Source organism: Hyperoodon ampullatus, assembly GCF_949752795.1.
Source record: "Hyperoodon ampullatus genome assembly, chromosome: 1".
NCBI classification, from domain to species: domain Eukaryota; kingdom Metazoa; phylum Chordata; class Mammalia; order Artiodactyla; family Ziphiidae; genus Hyperoodon; species Hyperoodon ampullatus.
Genome location: NC_136914.1, coordinates 36,544,526 through 36,566,062, shown reverse-complemented (window position 1 = coordinate 36,566,062; position 21,537 = coordinate 36,544,526).

Here is a 21,537-nt window from a genome sequence, read left to right as displayed (position 1 = left end):
ACCTACCAAACTTCTCCCTGGTTCTAAGACAGTATTTCTAAATATCTTCTGGTCATTTTCAATTGTAAATTCAAAAAGGTTTAAATTGAACTTATTTTCTTTCTCAGTCCTTTTCCTCTCCCCATACAAACCTGGTCTCCTTTCAGCTCTCTGGATATCACTTTTCTGCATTCATCGACTTGGTAGTCTAAATTTAAAACCTTGCAGAAATCACTTTGTATTTCATTTCTCCCTCACCTCCCACATGCAGTCAGCAAGTCCTACCCATTCTATTTCCACAGTGTGCCCCAAATCCAGTCCTTGCATATATCCATTATCAGCAACCTTCTCTCGCACAATAATTTCAGTAGTCCCCTAGCTATCTCTACTCTGTTTCTACTCAATCTATTCAGGAGATATGTATAATTTTTACACATATATACATTCTGTTTTTCATATTCTTTTCCATTATGGTTTATCCCAGGAGATTGGATATAGTTCCCTGTGCTATACAGTAGGACCTTGTTGTTTATCCATTCCAAATGTAAGAGTTTGCATCTGCTAACCCCAAACTTCCAGTCCTTCCCTTTCCCTCCTCCCCTTCCCATTCCCCTTTGGCAACCGCAAGTCTATTCTCTGTGTCTGTGAGTCTGTTTCTAAAAAGGCTATATTAACACCATACCAGAGGTACCAGATAAATACAGGTACCTCTGTATTTTTATTTGCTAAATCTAGTAGCTCTGTACCACACTCACCTTTCTAAACACATTTCTGGTCATGTAGTGCTCCTATTTAAACTCTCCCCCCTTCCTATTACTGAATTCGTTATTTTAGTTTTTGGTTTTTGTTGTTTTAGTTCCCTATCCATCACTGAATTAAAGCAAAACTACTTAGCCCATCACTCTACAAATATTTTATTAATCACCCACGATGCACAAAACACTCTGATTTGTGTTGTAAAGTACGCAAAATAAATAATTTACAGTCTCTGTCCTTAAGGAGTTTACATGCTAAAGAATGATCATTGACATGAAGAAAAAGCAAACATAGAGTGGTTAAATCCAATTTAGTTTGAGGGATGAGAGTTGAGGAGGTTTCCAGGTTTATAATCTTGTTACCTAGATTTTAATTTGGCCTTAGGCCAATGAAAGCTTTTTTAAACCCCACCCACACCCTAGTTCTAAAAACGAGTCACTAAAACAAGTCAACTTCTTGACCTTCACCCTTGGCCTGTGACAAAGCCAGTCCTGGCTAATGAAGCTTTTCCCCACCATATAAAGCAGAAGAAAGCAAGCTGTCTTTACGGAGTTCCATAGCTGAGAAAACCAAGTATAGAGGTTTCATGACTTAGAATCCTGAATGATTAGAGGAGGCAAAAATGGAAGGAACAATTAGCATTCCTTCTGAAGCTAAATAAGACTTAAAACCTTTGATGAATAAAGCGATTTCATTTGAATAAGCAAAATATAGACAGTGATATAGGAATAAGCAAATCAATAAGACATAATTAATATAGGAATAGCTGTTTCAAAGATTCAAAATTAAAAAGCAAAAACTTGAGGATAGTCTAAACATCTGCTTCTGGAGAATTTCAAACACTGAGATCCACTGGGTCACAAAGAAATAATGAGGACAAGATGATGCTGTCTGGCAACAGCTTCCAAAAAATAACCCTAGAATGTGGAAATGTATCTAGCCCATATATTTCTTATATACATTCATCAGTGCTATAGAATCGATATAGAGTTATATGACTATTTTTGGAAACTTTAATATAAAGCAAGTCTGTGATATTTTAAGAAAGAAACATAAGAACTACAAAACTGGGGGAGAGGAAAGGGGAAAAAACTTATCTTCTACTTTTACCTTTTTATATCTTTTGAATTCTGTAACATGGGCATATATAATTATTCAAAAAACATTAAACAAAAACTTTTTGTTTATTAAAGAATATCAGCTTATTATGGATATATAATGGTTTTAGTTTTCCAATAAATTTCCCAAACACACACCATTTTCCTGCTGAACAGCAGCTCCCCAAATACTTCTTGCCTATTTATGTGCTTTTCAAACAAATCTGGTTACTACAACAATCTCGTTCAGCTATTTCAGATTCAGTCCTGTTCACTTAAACACTTCAATTGTATTTTCTGTCAAAACTCTACTTGTCCCATGACCCAGAAAAGTTCAGACTTTCAGTTTTGGACTAAAAGCTGAGGGAGTTTGGTGGGGCAGAGAAGAGATGGTCTTCAGGTAGTCTAAGGGCAATGAGTTCTGGCTCTTTGTCACCTCCACCCCCTCCTTTTTCTAGGTGTGAGCTCCTTTGGAATTGGGTCAGGGAGGAAGCAGGAGCATCTCCTCTTGTGATTGAGCAAACACTCATCCCTCTCCTCGGTTGACTATAACTACTAGCCTGGACTATCGTCTATGGGCTCAGGGAAGACCAGTGGTGGCTCGAAGATTCCCCTCTGGAGAGAGATTTGGTTACATTCTTTAGGAGACGCTGCCCTTCCCCCATATATGGGTCCCTCTTTGCCCCCACACTGCATCAATCTTAGGACATCTGTGGCTCCCAGTCTCATATACTTCTCAGAGCCAATTCTCAGGTCTGCAGGCATGTAAGTACTTCCTCATCTCCACTTTGAAGAAGGAGACCCCCTCTCCACCTGGATTTTGTTCCACTCATGCCATTTCCACTCAGTTCTCTTTCCCCACATTCCCATAGCACACGAGGTGCATCAGCAAGTCTGCTACTTAAGAAGGTCATACAACCAGGGAACAAAATGTCTGTTTACTTTTCTTCTCAAGTGATTTACTTGAGCTCCCCTCCCTCACACACTTGACTTGAGAGAAGGAATGACTCTGTACCTCTACTCCCTAAAAGGCTGTCTTCCTCTCTCCCAAAGTCCCCTGGGAGTCACAGGTGGTTGAGCCCATTCTCTAACTGTGGGCCTCTCAGTGAGTTCTACAGAAGGGTGGCTGACCCCCAACTGCTAGTGACTCTATAAATTTAGGATATGGACCACACTGTGCCTTCTGTCTTCAGTTTGGGTCTTAACAGTAGTTATGCCACAAAAAGAAAGTTCCCACTTGACATCCTATAATACTTGTCAATGGTTTCCATCATCCATATTTGGTTCAGACACCACCACAATTTCAAATCTAAATGATGAGAATGTTTTTGATAATAACGGTTCTCAAACCTAGCTCACATCAAACTACCAAGAAGGCTATTTTTTTTTTTAGTACAGATATCCATTCTAGATCCACTTGATCAGAATGTCCAGGGCTAGGGTCAGGGAATCTGCAATTGATTCAAATACAAGCAGTCCGATGTTTAGAAACTTCTGGGTGAGAACTCAAAAAAAAAAAAAAAAAAGAGGGAAAGAGATTTAGACAAAAGGTCAAGAAATGATTTGGGTTAATTTATAAGCCCCATGGACAGAAACCATGTCTACCTGATTCATTTTTGTAGCTCCAACACTTAGAGCAGTGCCTAGCACATACCAGACTTTCAGTAAATATTTGTTGCATGAATGAATGGATGAGTGGAACATTTCCATTTTATGGGAAAAACAACTATCAATCTCACAAATGTGTACCACAACACCCAGTGGGAAACCAAGAATCTAGCAAAAGAATTTTTTTCCTGTGGTGATCATAATAGAAATAAAGAGGACTTTTTTGAACTTGGATGTAACTAAACTAGGTGAGATGAGAAATGCTACTTAGGCTGACTGGCCACTGGGGTGAGACTTCTCAGGGCTGCCTCACCACCATGGCAAGATCTCAGCCATGCAGGATCCGGAACTGACCAGGAGGGAGGAAATCAGTAAAAAGGTAGGAGATGGAAGAGCTCCATTAACTGCCAAGCTAACAATTGGTGCATCCTTTTCCACCATAACAAAATGAATATGTAATGTAACCTGCCAACATGATCAAACCATTTAAATTAAAGAGTGCTGGGGCTTCCCAGGTGGCGCAGTGGTTGAGAGTCCGCCTGCCGATGCAGGGGACACGGGTTCATGCCCCGGTCCGGGAAGATCCCACATGCCACGGAGCGGCTGGGCCTGTGAGCCATGGCCGCTGAGCCTGCGTGTCCGGAGCCTGTGCTCTGCAGCGGGAGAGGCCACAACAGTGAGAGTTCCGTGTACCACAAAAACAAAAAAATAGAGTGCTGGACTAGGAGCCTGCTGAGCTCCCAGGCCAATCCCCTGCCCTCCAAAACCCCCTCCAGGCCACGTGGGTCCATGGGGGCATAGGAGAGAGGCTGGGGAGATCAGGAGGGGCAGAGCGGAGGGGCCCTGTGCGAGGAGCGGGAGAGGAGGGGAGGGTGATTGCCCCACTCACTCGGGCACAGGGAGCCTGCTGAGCTCCCAGGCAGGTCCCCTGCCCTACAAGGTCCCCCCTTCCCCCCCCAACTCCACCCCACCTGCCACATTCACCCTGGGGGTATAGGAGGGAGGCTGGGGAGATCAGGAGAGGCAAGTGGGAGGGGCCCTCCCAGACCCCAGACCGGAGGAGCAGGAAAGGAGAGGAAGGTGTTTGCCCTGTCCACCCAAGCCCAGGAAGCCTGCTAGGCTCCCAGGTGAGGTGCCCTGCCCTCTGAGACCAGGGTCGGGGGCACACCTGGACCCCTTCTGTTCCTTGAGCCTAAGCCCCACTCCCCACAGCCCCCAGGGCATTTTCCAGCCCTGTGGGTCCTGAGCATTGGCCCCGCCTACCACCCAAACCTCGCCCTTGCTTAGGCCCTGCTCTCCACAGCCAAGGCCTTCCCCACCCTTTTTCTTTTTTCCTTTTTACCTCCTCCTCTTTCTTATTATTGTGGTACTGATGTATCTTCTGGTTGTTGATTCATCTATATTTTTATTTTTACATTCTTTCTAACATATCTGTTAGTTTCCTAGTCTAATTTTATTTTTTACTTTGTTATTTTTCTCTCTCTCTCTCTTTTTTTTTTTTTTTTTGCCACCCCACATGGCTTGCAGGATCTTGATTCACGAGCCTGGGGTCGGGGGGGAAGCTCCTGAAGTGGGAGCTCTGAGTCCAAGCCACTGGACTAACAGAGAATCTCAGACCCCAGGGAATATTCACTGGAGTGAGGTGTCACAGAGTTCCGCATCTCAGAACCAAGACCCAGCTCTACCCAATAGCCTACAAATTCCAGTGTTGGAAGCCTCAGGCCAAACAACCAGTAAAACAGGAACATAATCCCACTCATTAAAAACAACAACAAAAATGAGACAGCAAAAAATATGTCACAGATGAAGGATCAAGGTAAAAACCTACAGGACCAAATAAATGAAGAAGAAATAGTCAATCTACCCAAAAAAGAATTCAGAGTAATGATAGTAAAGATGATCCAGAATCTCAGAAATAGAATGTAAGCACAGATTGAGAAAATACAAGAAATGTTTAACAAAGATCTAGAAGAATTAAAGAACAAACAAACAGAGATGAACAACACAATAAATGAAATGAAAAATACAACAGAAGAAATCAAACACAGAATAACGGAGGCAGAAGAATGAATAAGTGAGCTGGAAGACAAAATGGTGGAAATAACTGCCAAGGAGCAGAATAAAGAAAAAAGAATGAAAAGAATTGAAGACAATCTCTGAGATTTCTGGGACAACACTAAATGCACCAACATTCGAACTATAGGGGTCCCAGAAGAAGAAGAAAAAAAGAAAGGGTCTGAGAAAATATTTGAAGAGAATATAATGGAAAACTTCCCTAACATGGGAAAGGAAATAGTCACCCAAGTCCAGGAAGCACAGAGAGTCCCATACAGGATAAACCCTAGGAAAAACACACAAAGACACATATTAATCAAACTAACAAAAATTAAATTCAAAGAAAAAATATTAAAAGCAGCAAGAGAAAAACAAAAAATAACATACAAAGGAATCCCCATAAGGTTATCAGCTGATTTTTCAGTGGAAACTCTGCAGGCCAGAAGGGAGTGGCAGGATATACTTAAAGTGATGAAAGAGAAAAATCTACAACCAAGATTACTCTTCCCAGCAATGATCTCATTCACATTTGATGGAGAAGCCAAAAGCTTTTCAGACAAGCAAAAGCTAAGAGAATTCAGCACCACCAAACCAGCTTTACAACAAATGCTAAAGAAACTTCTCTAAGCAGGAAACACAAGAGAAGAAAAAGACCCACAAAAGCAAACCCAAAACAATTAAGAAAATGGTAATAGGAACATACATACCCATAATAACCTTGAATGTAAATGGATTAAATGCCCCAACCAAAAGACACAGACTGGCTGAATGGATACAAAAACAAGACCCCTATATAGGCTGTCTAAAAGAGACCTACTTCAGACCTAGGGGCACACACAGACTGAAAGTGAAGGGATGGAAAAAGATATTCCATGCAAATGGAAATCAAAAGAAAGCTGGAGTAGCAATACTCATATCAGATAAAACAGACTTTACAATAAGGACTGTTACAAGTGATAAGGAGGGACACTACATAATGATCAAAGGATCAATCCAAGAAGAAGATATAACAATTATAAATGTTTATGCACCCAACATAGGAATATCCCAATACATAAGGCAAATGCTAACAGCCATAAAAGGAGAAGTCAACAGTAACACAATAATAGTAGGGGACTTTAACACCCCAATTACACCAATGGACAGATCATCCAAACAGAAAATAAATAAGGAAACACAAGCTTTAAATGACACAACAGACCAGATAGATCTAATGGATATTTATAGAACATTCCACCCAAAAGTGACAGAATACACTTTCTTCTCAAGTGCACATGGAACATTCTCCAGGATAGATCACATCTTGGGTCAAAATCAAGCCTCGGAAAATTTAAGAAAATTGAAATTGTATCAAGCATCTTTTCTGACCACAATGCTATGAGACTAGATATCAATTACAGGAAAAAAACTGTAAAAAATACAAATACATGAAGGCTAAACAGTGCACTACTAAGTAACCAAGAGATCCCTGTAGAAGTCAAAGAAGAAATTTAAAAAAATATATATATACATAGAAACAAATGACAATGATGACCCAAAACCTATGGGATGCAGCAAAAGCAGTTCTAAGAGGGAAGTTTATAGCAATTCAATCTCATCTCAAGAAACAAGAAATATCTCAAATAAACAACCAAACCCTATACTTAAAACAACTAGAGAGGCTTCCCTGGTGGCACAGTGGTTGAGAGTCCGCCTGCCGATGCAGGGGACACAGGTTCGTGCTCCGGTCTGGGAAGATCCCACATGCCGCGGAGCGGCTGGGCCCGTGAGCCATGGCCATTGAGCCTGCGTATCCGGAGCCTGTGCTCCACAACAGGAGAGGCCACAACAGTGAGAGGCCCACATACCGCAAAAAAAAAAAAAAAAAAAAAAACTAGAGAAAGAAGAACAAAGAAAACCCAAAGTCAGTAGAAGGAAAGAAATCATAAAGATCAGAGCAGAAACAAATGAAGTAGAAATGAAGAAGACAATAGCAAAGATCAATAAATCTAAAATCTGGTTCTTTGAGAAGATAAACAAAATTGATAAACCCTTACCCAGACTCATCAAGAAAAAAAGGGGGAGGATGCAAATCAATAAAATTAGAAATGAAAAAGTAGAAATCACAACAGACACTGAAGAAATATGAAGGATTATAAGAGACTACTACAAACAACTATATGCCAATAAAATGGACAACCACAAAGAAATGGACAAATTCTTGGAAAGGTACAATTTTCCAGGAAGATCCAGGAAGAATTAGAAAATATAAACAGACCTATCACAAGTAATGGAATTGAAACCATAATTAAAAATCTTCCAACAAACAAAAGTCCAGGACCAGATGGCTTCACAGGCTAATACTATCAAACATTTAGAGGAGAGCTAACACTGATCCTTCTCAAAGTCTTCCAAAAAATTTCAGAGGGAGAAACACTCCCAAATTCATTCTACGAAGCCACCATCACCCTGATACCAAAACCAGAAAAAGGTATCATAAAAAAAGAAAATTATAGGGCTTCCCTGGTGGCGCAGTGGTTGGGAGTCCACCTGCCGATGCAGGGGACACGGGTTCATGCCCCGGTCCAGGAGGATCCCACATGCCGCGGAGCGGCTGGGCCCATGAGCCATGGCAGCTGAGCCTGCGCGTCCGGAGCCTGTGCTCCGCAACGGAAGAGGCCACAACAGTGAGAGGCCCGCGTACCGCAAAAAAAAAAAAGAAAATTATAGACCAATATCACTGATGAACATAGACACAAAAATCCTGAACAAAATACTAGCAAACAGAATCCAACAGCACATTAAAAGGATCATACACCATGATCAAGTGGGATTTATCCCAGGGATGCAAGCGTTCTTCAATATACTCAAATCAATCAATGTGATACACGACATTAACAAATTAAGGAATAAAAACCATATGATCATCTCAATAGATGCAGAAAAAGCTTTTGACAAAATTCAACACCCATTTATGATAAAAACTCTCCAGAAAGTGGGAACAGAGGGAACCTACCTCAACATAATAAAGGCCATATATGACAAACCCACAGCAAGCATCATACTCAATGGTGAAAAACTGAAAGCATTTCCACTAGGATCAGGAACAAGACAAGGATGTCCACCCTCACCACTCTTATTCAACATAGTTTTGGAAGTCCTAGCCACAGCGATCAGAGAAAAAAAAGAAATAAAATGAATACAAATTGGAAAAGAAGAAGTAAAACTGTCACTATTTGCTGATGACATGATACTATACATAGAAAATCCTAAAGATGCCACCAGAAAACTACTAGAACTAATCAATGAATTTGGTAAGGTTGCAGAATACAAAATTAATACACAGAAATCTCTTGCATTCCTATACACCAACAATGAAAAATCAGAAAGAGAAATTAAGAGAAATTAAGGAAATAGTCCCATTTACCATTGCAACCAAAAGAATAAAATACCTAAGAATGAACCTGCGAAAGACTTGTACTCAGAAAACTATAAAACACTGATGAAAGAAATCAAAAATGACATAAACGGATGAAGAAATATACCATGTTCTTGGATTGGAAGAATCAATACTGTGAAAATGACTTCCCAAAGCAATCTACAGATTCAATGCAATCCTTATCAAACTACCAATGGCATTCTTCACAGAATTAGAACAAAACATCTTACAATTTGTATGGAAACACAAAAGACCCCGAATAGCCAAAGCAAAGCAAACTTGAGAAAGAAAAGCGGAGTTGGAGGAATCAGGCTCCCCAACTTCAAACTATACCACAAAGCTAAGTAATCAAGACAGTATGGTACTGGCACAAAAACAGAAATATAGATCAATGGTACAGGATAGAATGCCCAGAGATAAACCCACGCACATATGGGCACTTAATTTATGACAAAGGAGGCAAGGATATACAATGGAGAAAAGACAGTCTCTTCAATAAGTGGTGCTGGGAACACTGGGCAGCTATATGTAAAAGAATGAAATTAAAACACTACCTGACACCATACACAAAAATAAATGCCAAATGCATTAAAGACTTAAATGTAAGACCAGATACTATAAAACTTTTAGAGGAAAACATAGGAAAAACACTCTTTGATATAAACCACAGCAAGATCTTTTTTGACTTACCTCCTAGAGTAACAGAAATAAAAACAAAAATAAACAAATGGGACTTAATTAAACTTAAAAGCTTTGCACGGCAAAGGAAACCATAAACAAGACAAAAAGACAACCTTCAGAATGGGAGAAAATATTTGCAAATGAAGCAACAGACAAAGGATTAATCTCCAAAATATACAAACAGCTTATGGAGCTCAATATGAAAAAAACAATACAGTTAAAAAATGGGCAGAAGACCTAAATAGACATCTCACCAAGGAAGACATACAGATGGCCAAGAGGCACATGAAAAGATGCTCAACATCACTAATTATTAGAGAAATGCAAATCAAAACTACAATGAAGTATCACCTCACCCCAGTCAGAATGGCCATTATCCAAAAAGCTAGAAACAATAAATGTTGGAAAGGGTGTGGTGAAAAGGGAATCCTCCTACACCGCTGTTGGGAATGTAAATTGATACAACCACTATGGAGAACAGTATGAAAGTTCCTTAAAAAACTAAAAATAGAATTACCTTATGACCCAGCAATCCCACTGCTGGGCATATACCCTGAGAAAACCATAATTCACAAAGAGACATGCACCGAAATGTTCACTGCAGCACTATTTACAATAGCCAGGACATGGAACCAACCTATGTGCATCGACAGGTGAATGGATGAAGATGTGGCACATATATACAATGGAATATAACTCAATCATAAAAAGAAATGAAGTTGAACTATTTGTAGTGAGGTGGATGGACCTAGAGTCTGTCATACAGTGAAGTCAGTCAGAAAGAGAAAAACAAATACTGTATGCTAACACATATATATGGAATCTAAAGAAAATGGTACTGATGAGCCTAGTGGCAGGGCAGGTATAAAGATGTAGACATAGAGAACGGACTTGAGGACATGGGGTGGGGGGGAAGCTGGGGCGAAGTAAGAGTGGCACGGACATATATACACTACCAAACGTAAAATAGATGGCTAGTGGGAAGCAGCAGCATAGCACAGGGAGATCAGCTCGGTGCTTTGTGAGGACCTAGAGGGTCCTTTAGGATAGGGAGGGTGGGAGGGAGGCTCAAGAGGGAGGGGATATGGGGATATATGTATGCATATGGCTGATTCAGTTTGCTGTTAAAACAGAAACTAACATTGTAAAGCAATTATACTCCAATAAAGATCTATTTAAAAAAAAGAAAAAAAAAGAGTCCTGAAAATTTACCACAAAATTCTCCCTCACTGGCTACCTTTTCTCCAGATTCCATTCTGTTTATCAGATTCAGAGGTTAACCAGTCTTTGTCTAAGCAAGTTACAAAGAAATTGATTCTATTTGAGCCTATTACATTACAGTCAAGTTTAAGACCCCTTACTTTGAGAATACACTCAGATCCCCTTGATTACAGTGTGTGGTGTGTAATCAGATGAGTTAACACGAGAAAATAACATACTTTTTGGGATTGTTTTGAGGTGGTGGTTGCTGTTATAGGTTATTTTACTACAGTTGTTGATATTGTTATCATTGCTGTAGACTCACCAAGGAGAGATAGCAATCTCTTTTCCCCACCCCACTGCAGTAAAGAGGAAGCACTGGTTTCTAAAATTTTAGCTCCTTGCTTCCCTCACCAGGAAGGAAGTAAACAGCTTGTGTTTGAGGTAGATTGGAAGAGATTCAGCTTAATTCCCCAGAGGCAGCTGTGTGGAGGAGAGATGGTAGAAGTTGCCACCAGGGAGGGGGAAGCATCTCCAACATGGAATGGGGACAGGATTTGGAGTTGTCACAGATGCCAAGCCATGGGCTCTCCCAGCACAAAGCACCCAGGGTTGGGGGAGGCTGGAGCTGCATGGCACAAGAAGGAGGCTCGACACCAGGCCAAGATCCCACTGACCAGTGAGAAAGAATGAGAGGAGACACATCTTCAAAATGGATCCCAGGGGCTTAGATAACAAGCTTCTGGGCAGTTACTGAAGATAAACCCTTAGGAATGGGGAGGAGCTCTCAACACTGGTTGACATTTGGCATCTCACCACCAGTCCCCCTCATAAGAGGGGGCTTGGAGCCAGACTTCATTAGATTTGGAAAATGAAGTACTATGATTTTTCTTGTGCCAAAGCATTGCAGAGAAATTTGTATGCCCTAAAGTTTGTCCAAACTCTTTAGATCCAGATTTAGAGGCAATCTCTCATCGGTTTACTTGTACAGGTGGCTAATCTGCTTGTGGGTGAATTTTATAGGCTTAACTCTCAGCAAATAATCTTATTTCTATATAATTAGGAAACACTTCACTGTGCTTCCATGTGCCAACAAAAATCTTGCCAAATATAATTTTTTTTTTCTACTGTTCACAGACAGGAGGAAACACATTTATAAAAAACCCACTAGGGACTTCCCTGGTGGCCCAGTGGTTAGAATTCTGCGCTTCCACTGCAGGGGGCTCAGGTTTGATCCCTGGTCAGTGAACTAAGATCCTACAAGCTGCGCGGTGCAGCCAAAACAAAAAAAAATGAGGCAAAGAACCCACAAGGTCACCAACTAGTCAGACAAGTCCAAACAGAAAATGAGAACACCTAGATTAATTTTACTTTCTGACTAATAGAGACAGAGTTTTCTATGGAAGTACCAGCTTCTGTGATTTCTGAGAAAAAGAAATGATATTTGTTGGCCTTATGTTAAATAAGTTGTTCAGGATTCCACAGGAGAAAATATGCAGCAGGAGTAACTGATGATTCATTCCTCAGCTTTCTTTCTTTCTTTCTTCCTAACCTCTGTTTTGAGCTGCCACTGAAAGGCTACTGGCATGTAAAGATTGGGTTATTTGATATTAGATTTCTCTTCAATCCTTCCTTTCTTGTCCAGGCCTAGAAGAGAAATGCCTTCAGTTACCTCACCACTTCACTGTTGTAAAAGCTTCCCTAGCAGTCAACCTCTCCAATTTCTCTATACATTCTCATCAGATTAATCTTCCTAAATTAGAGCCTTGACCATTTTACCCCATTCTCCCATCAAAACCCCATAATTTAATACCATTCCATTCAGAGAATGCTTACTGAGGAACTAGGAAGTTTAAGACACTGTGCTTAATACTCTGAGAGACATGAACTTAAATAAAACAGCTCTGCCTTCAGGCAGTTTATATTCTCATAGGAGATGTAGACATTTTCCAACCTAGTATAAGGCAAAGTATGCTAACCTACTATAAGGCTAATGTATTCTAATTAAGGTCAAGATTAAGGCTATGGCAGTCAAGGCAAAGGAAAGGATAAATTTGGTTCATTTTCTGATGATGCCCATTGCTTACAAAAGAATCTGACTCATTGATCTGTGTACTTCATAAGCCAGCGCCATCAACCTACTCCTGTCTTCTTCTTCATTCCTTACAAACCCTCTGCAGACTGGGTCGAATTGGGCTATTCAGCTCCAAAAGCATCTGGCAGTGTACTCCTCCCCTAACTCTCCTAATGCTACTTCTTCTGAGTAGATCATCATCCCAGGCCTCTCTGCCTGTCCAAATTCTACCCACTTTATATACCAACTTTTCTATAAAAACTTTCCTGCATCAACCAGCCAGAGTGGCCTCCCCCTCCTCAGTATCTGAGTCACTCACTGGAGTCTTTTCCTTCATCTTTAGTGACTGTGGAGTCACCTGCACATGCACTACAACTCCAGGACTCACAGGATTCCAGGTTCTTCTCGTCTAATATCTCTGCCCCAGTCCAGCATCCTAGCCTCATATCACCAGCCTCAGCCTTGTGATTTGGTCTTTCATCACCCACATCCCTAGTGCTATGCCTGGTCCTCAATCTCCAACTCTATCTCTGGTAGCTAAGGGATCTGGGGCCTCAATATCCTGCCCCTACTATTGATGCCTCACACTCTTCCCCTCCAATGTGTGTTTCATGTGTCTTCCTATTTACCTCAGGCTATGAAATTGCCTCAGGAAAAAAGCAAAAACTCAGCAGAATCTGACTATGACCACTTTAGGAATTAAAGTACAGCATCACAACACAGATGAAACTTGAAAGACATTATGCTAAGTGAAATAAGCCTTACACTAAAGGACATATATTATTCTGCTTCGATGAGGTACCTAAAGTAGTCAGATACATAGAGACAGAAGGCAGAATGGTGGTTACCGAGGGCTGGAGGGAGAGAGGCATGGGAGGTAATTGTTTATTGGGTGCAGGTTTCAGTATGGAATGAAGAATAAGTTCTAGATATGAATAGTGGTGACGGTTGCACAATAATACGAATGTACTTAGTGCCACCCAAATGTATACTTAAAAACGATTAAAATGGTAACTTTTATGTTATGCATATTTTATCACAATAAAATAATATTTTAAAATGAATTATTCACCACATGAAAAAAAAGTAAGGCACTGAGAGTTTAGTGGAGAATCAAAATAGAGAACTCCATTCCATCAACACTCATTTTGTTGAGATTCCTAACTAGCTGCCTAAATATCTACCTTACTAAGATTTCATAAGACTGAATATTTGCTCTGGATATACCTTTGTTCTTTCTAGTTCTTGGCTCTAGTTTCTTCTAAGCGTGGCCTGACTCTGAATTATATATATATATATATATATATATATATATATATATATATATATATATATATATATATATATATATATATATATATATATATATATATATTTTGTGTGTGTGTGTGTGTGTGTGTGGTACGCGGGCCTCTCACTGTTGTGGCCTCTCCCGTTGCAGAGCACAGGCTCCGGATGCGCAGGCTCAGCAGCCATGGCTCACGGGCCCAGCCGCTCCACGGCATGTGGGATCATCCTGGACCGGGGCACGAACCCATGTCCGCTGAATCGGCAGGCGGACTCTCAACCACTGCGCCACCAGGGAAGCCCTGAATAACATATTTTAAAATAAAGTGTGTGAGCGATTTAGAGCCAAGGATTTATAAACAAATATATTTCACCAAAGTATTGCTTCCTGTTCATGGTCCTGCTGTTTGATTTTCCCACCCTCTTCGGACTTCATGTCCCATGGACTCAACCTCATTTGCTCCCTGACTAGTGAGTATATTTCTCCCATGAGAAAGAGAGGAACCAATCTCTTTCACTATCTCAGTTTCCCTCCCCCTCTCACAGATACACCACAACCATCTGCCTAGAATCATGGGTTCTTGGTGCCTCTAAAGATACAGCCCTCTACTGCCTCCACAGGGATCCCATTGCCATAGCCACTGAATTTATTTACCGTACAGCTTCCAAGGCTCTTCATTAATACTTGTCTTTTCCACCACATAGTGTTTCCTTGTATTATTTACCTCCCTGGAAGGCAGAAGTACTTTCTCATATGTCTTTACACTCTTTGTAGTGACTTTAACTATGCAAGCCACATTTTTTTGAATATAACTAGAATGTCAGACACTTTTAGGAATCATATCACAATTAATATCACATATTAATCCAGAAAAAAAAGTTTTAAAATTAACTATAGAATTTCTTTTAAGCATGAATCTATGTATTACTTTTAGATTTTGCTCCTGTTTACCTAAGTTCCAACAAAGTTCATACAAGCTGTTCTCAGAGTTCACTGAATTCCACTGCAACGCCCCTCAGGTATGAATCATAGAGATTTAATATACTGTCAGTTTAAGAAATCCTGCTTACTCTAATGAAAATTTCCAAGATGATATAATATGAGTACTGTTCTTCAATCCTATAATTCACTTAAATGCCTTTGGTGGAATTTTCATAAAATTCTTCAGTAGGGTGGTTTCCGGTAAAATTCCCAGACTTCGGATGATGCCTTTGATCACTATTGTGAAAACTGTCTGAGTTCTATCTACGTCCACCTAGGCTATAACCCACTATAAAATTTCACCCAAACATCATTCTCCAATAAAGGAATGAGGACTTCTTAGAGAAATGCTTATTCTAGGGCTAGAGTGGGACAAATATACGAGGAGCCCAGAGCATCTTGTGTTTTCGGAAAGCTCAAAACACAAATAGAGGCATGTCAAAGGTACTCAGAAGCCAACCTGAAAGAGTTCCCAATGGCCAAAGCCAGAAAAATTTAAGCAACAAAATAAAAAATGTGGCAGGGAACTACAATCCAAAGTACAAAAGAAATACACGAGTCCATACTAATATAAATGAATGAGTGAATAAATAAATAAATGAACAAACAAATAAGGGAGAGCAAATAAAATTTTCTTACAGATGACCTCCAAAAATATATGTATGTAGATACTCCCCTTTCCAGGAAGTGAAAATTAATTTCCCACACGCCATCTCCCTCTTGAGTGTGAGCTAGACTTAGGGACTTGCTTCCAAAGAATAGGGTTTGGAAATGGAATAATAGTAACTTTCCAATGGGGAAAGCTGGCAAACAAAAACTGATATGGTTAACAACACCAGGATTAGTCATGTTGATAGCATGTACTCCTGATATGGTGTGATGAGAAGGGCGCTTCAGCCCTGTGATATTCTTTCCAAAAACCTGTAACCTCAACTCTAATCATGAGAAAAACATTAGACAAACCAAAGTTAAGGAATATTCTGCAAAATACCTGACCAGTACACCACAAAACTGTCCATGTCATGAAAAACAAGGAAATATTGAGAAACTGTCATGAACTAGAGGAGATTAACGAGATGTGATGACTAAATGTTAACGTGGTATCCCAGATTGGATCCTGGAACAGACATTAGTGGAAAAACTAGTGAAATCCAAATAAAGTATGAAGATCAATGAATAGCAATATACCAATGCTGGCTTCTTAGTTATGACAAATGTGCAATGGTATTGTAAGGATATCATTAAGGGAAACTGATGGGGAGTATACAGAAAGTCTGTACTACCTTTGCAACTTTCTGTGAATTAAAATTATTCCAAAATAAAAAGCTAATTTTTAAAAATCCATTAATACAAAAAAAGAAAATCCATTAATACTTTCTCAAGTCATCTTTAAAAGCAGATGGAAAAGTACTCCCCTGCTCAGGAAAGAGGCCCCTTTTCTATCCTGGGACTTAAAAAAATCAATACTATAGACTCATGTCCATCTGTATATATGGCTTAATACTTTTTCTCAACCTTGTCATAACTGGATTTTTGAGTCTTATTTCCATTTGGGTTTTGTTGGCGACAACAAAGAAATGGCCCCTTGAAATCTGTTTCTGAGAAGTGAGCACCCGAGATTCTTCTGCCAAAGCCAGCAAATTCCAGAATAAGTTTACAAAATTCTAAAATTTACTAGAAAACAATTCAAGTTAACTACTGCCAAAACAGAGTAAACAATTTATTCAAAGTGGACAACCCGGGCTTCGCTGGTGGCGCAGTGGTTGAGAGTCTGCCTGCCGATACAGGGAACATGGGTTCGTGCCCCAGTCTGGGAAGATCCCACATGCCGTGGAGCGGCTGGGCCCGTGAGCCATGGCCACTGAGCCTACGCGTCCGGAGCCTGTGCTCCGCAACAGGAGAAGCCACAACAGTGAGAGGCCCGCATACCACAAAAAAAAAAAAAAAAAAAAAAAAAAAAAAAGGACAACCCAAGAATCACATGAAGACACAGCCTAAATTAACGATATTCTTTTCTATCAACAATATACTTAATTAGGGGGAATTTCCCGGTGGTCCAGTAGTTAGGACTCCATGCTCTCACTGCTGAGGGCCCGGGTTCAATCCCTTACTTAATATACTTAATATAAGAATATATTTAGGGCTTCCCTGGTGGCACAGTGGTTGAGAGTCCGCCTGCCAATGTGGCAGACACGGGTTCGTGCCCAGGTCCGGGAGGATCCCACATGCTGCGGAGCAGCTAGGCCCGTGAGCCATGGCCTCTGAGCCTGCACGTCTCGAGCCTGTGCTCTGCAATGGAGAGGCCACAGCAGTGAGAGGCCCGCGTACTGCAAAAAAAAAAAAAAAAGAATATATTTAAATGTATGTACTCTTTATGCTATGAGATAGCTATGTCGTCATAAACTCTCTAACCTACTTCGGTAGTTAAAGAATTCTCAGAGGGAAAAATGCAAAACAAAGCTGAGTTAAAACAATTTGATCTAACAAAATTCCACGGCTGAAATTTTGAAACGTTTGTTTGTCTGCTGTAATATAGTACAGGAGGATACTTCAAAACATGTTATCAACAGTGATGCAAATAATCCCACAAAATTTCTATGAAGTCTATGGCCACTGTACTCTTGGGGATTAAGTAGACCCAAGAGAATTATGGGAAGTATCACAGAGGAAGTTCACAGTGAGTCTATAGTAATATAAGGAAGAAATGTAATGGGGACATTTTATTTCCCTGTGTCCCCAGATACTAACAACTTTTAGGTTCTAGTCAATTGAAAATTGATAGAGGAAAACTAGAAAAGATAGTCTGTCTCGAGACAAAACTGAAGCAATAACAGTATCTACTAAAGAATATAGTGATAAAAAGAAGAGCACAATCTACAGCAAAAACACTCAACAGGCAGTCTTTTACAGTAATACCTATAATAGTAAATATGCTTATATAAATCCACGCTTTCTTTGGATAGTTTTTGGTTTTCAGTGTTTAATTTTACTTGACATAATTCAAAGAAGTGGAGCCAAGGGTAAGAAAGGGCTTTTTTGTTTGTTTTTCTAGATAGAAACAGATGTGTATTAGAGAACAATCCCTATGAGTAACAAATGTACTGCAGTCATAGAGCCCAGACATATTACATCTATTCATCCTGAGGTTTCACATTTTAGGGAATAGCTTTCTCTATTTAATTTTAATTTTAAAACTTTCCTGAGTGGAGGGGACTTCCCTGGTGGTGCAGTGGTTAAGAATCCGCCTGCCAGTGCAGGGGACATGGTTTCTAGCCTTGGTCCGGGAAGATCCACATGCCGCAGAGCAAATAAGCCTGTGAGCCACAACTACTGAGCCCACATTCCACAACTACTGAAGCCCACGCACCTAGAGCCCATCCTCCACAACAAGAGAAGCCACTGCAATGAGAAGCCTGCGCACCACAACGAAGAGTAGCCCCTGCTCGCCACAACTAGAGAAAGCCCATGTGCAGCAATGAAGACCCAATGCAGCCAAAAATTTTAAAAGTAGAATAAAAAATAAAGAAATTTATTAAAAAAAACAAAAACAAAACAAAACTTTCCTGAGTTGTACTTTACATACTGTCTTCTTAAAGGAAAAATTCAGTCTTGTTAAAATTCAACTTTATTCTTCTTCTTTAAGTTGTAGATGAAATCTCAAATTTGCTTTCTTGTTCCCAGGGTTGTCTTTCTACCACTTTCTTCGAAAATAAAAATTGTCATTTATTTCAACTCTATATATTATACTAATCAAAAATATTTGTATGGGAATATAAATAATTATTTAGTAAATAACAGTTTAAGTAAAATTATCTTTAAATCATACCATATTCCCATAGATTAAAGAGATAATTATAGAGATCTAGAGAGAGCTCTTCCTTTCCACTTTCTCTTCTCTTCTTTTCCAAAACAACTAAGTCAAAAAGCCATTAGTTGGAGACAAGCAGGATAGGCATTTGCACCAGGATAGGGAAAGCCATGGTGACCCTGAATGAGGTAATAGGAGCATCTATCTGCACAGAAGGAAGACCTAGCATGGATGTTGGAGACTGAGCAGGGTGAGGAAAATGCCCATGCATGAGGGTGCCTGGCTCAGGGTATTGGAGACTGGGTAGGTGAAAAGGGAGTCAACTTGGTGGTGTAAAGTTGCAGGAGCCCTGCAGTCACTGAGGGGACTGTCCCCCTTCCTGGGTAGAAATTCAGGATGGATACTTGTGCTCCAAATAGGTTTCAGGATCTGAGGGGGAAAAAAGGTACTTTTGTTCTACTTTCTCCATGAAATCAGGGAGAAGCCACTTTTAGAATACCCACTGACAACATAGGGTGGCTGCAGAGGGGTATAAATGGCAGCACATCAGGACTAGAGACAGAGGCGGCCTAAGAGAGCCACTGGCCCGAATAAGCCCTATGGTCCCTGAAGAGGAATATGGAAGGGAGCTGGGGATAATACGACAGCCAGCTTGCAAGTGAGTGGGGGTAGGGAATGACCACAGCAGAGGATAAGGAGTCCTCATACTAGAGCCAGGGGCAATCAGCTTTCAGCAGCAGCAGGGGAAGATGCTAAAACTCCTGGCAGCAATTGCTCTGTACTGTACTACCCATGGCCAGAACATAAAGGATGTGCTACATACTCAGCAGGTCAGTGAGGCCAAGGACCCACAGGCAAAATTTACACAAGGCAAGACACTGCCAGAAAGGACTGGAGGGTAACACAAGGACCAGATACCTATTCCCTGCCAGCAGGATGGTAGCATGAGCTTCCTCTGTTCCCAAAGGCTGTTGCACTGGCAGAGGAAGGTGGGATGGAAAGGAGAAGTACTGAGAGGGGGTCTGAACTTTGAATGTAATAATGACCTGGAAGAGGGAATTACTCTGAATTACTCAAGCAACAAATTGACTTCGGTTACAAAGAAATTTAAACTTATTCATTTATTCATCTAAGATGTGACTGTAAATTTCAAAACTAGGACATCCATATCCAATGCTATTTTGGCCTATCCAGTATTTAATCTCTCTTTTGATAAAAACAGCTGAGTTTCCTGGGTACTATTTTTCCAAGGCCTAGGTGTTTCTTTGATTTTGTAGCCTGCCAAGAAATTCCTTTCCTTCCTTAAATTTGAAACTAGGTCTGTTTGTTATTTGCAACTAAAGGATACCAGCTATTATAAAATATATAACCCCAATTTTGTAAATGCACACACACACACACACACACACACATCTACACATGGGAAAGATTACAAAGAAATCAATGAAATGTTAATAGTGATCATCTCTGGGTAACAGGATTATAAAATATCATTATTTTTTTCTCCCTTTGTTTCTAAATTTTCTATTCTCCACAATGAGTACACATTATATTTTTATTCAGAATATGGATAGAGAAGTATTATTCCTAAGTAAACATTAGGAAGCCCAATTTATTAAAAAGACATGTCATAGGTCTTTGTCTCTTGGCATCCTGGGCCAGCCAGCAGCTGCAAGCATAAGACCTGTAGGGCAGCACTAGATAGAGTGCCTTAGACCTGAGTTTTAGCTCTGGCTGTGCACCTTCAATAAGTCTTTCAACCTCCCTGAGTCTCAAGTATCTTCGTCTGTGAAATGAAGATTTAAACTCCCTATAAGACCACAGAGGTCATTGACCTGTCAACCAGACCCAAGCTCAGGTTCCAATTCCCAACATTTCTCAGATACAATTGGACAAGACAAAACGTCCCTGTTATGCCAGCCAAAGTCTGAACTTTCAGAATACTTACAAGAGAGCTCTACAGACCCCACTTGTTTTGCTTCTGAGACCAAAACCTAACAATATCATTTTGATGTTTTCCATCTTGTTTTCATGCTATCTATCAGAAGGAACCCTTACAACCCAGCATTGCCTGCCACCAGAATGAGAATGCAGCTAGCGCTTGGCCCTGACGTCAGCCCCAGCTCAGCCTAAGAACCCGGATGGTGCCATATCTCTCCCTACGCTTGGCACACTGCCTTATCATGCAGTCAGTTATCAGAGGCACAGGCAGCAGGGAAGGGCTTATGGAGGGATCTAGGGAGAGGCAGATTTGCTACTGCTGCTTCAATCTGGGAAATCACGAAGCGAAGGAAGCCCACAGCGATGTGGTGCCATATCTCACACCACATCCTTGGTTAGTGGGGGTCTGACCAGGCAGGGCACCTAGATGAAGCCCGGATGAAGTAGATGCACATAGAAGAGTGCAGCAAGGATGAAGCTGTAGAAATAACAAAGACCAAACTACCAACTTTCACCCCTGTTCTAAACTAACCATGACTTCATTTAACTAATTTCTCAGCTATTTTTTTCTTCTTCCATTCTTATATCCATGTCTTGCAACTTCCTCTGGGAATTTGCTTCCTCTTTTTATACACATCTAAAAGTCCTCTT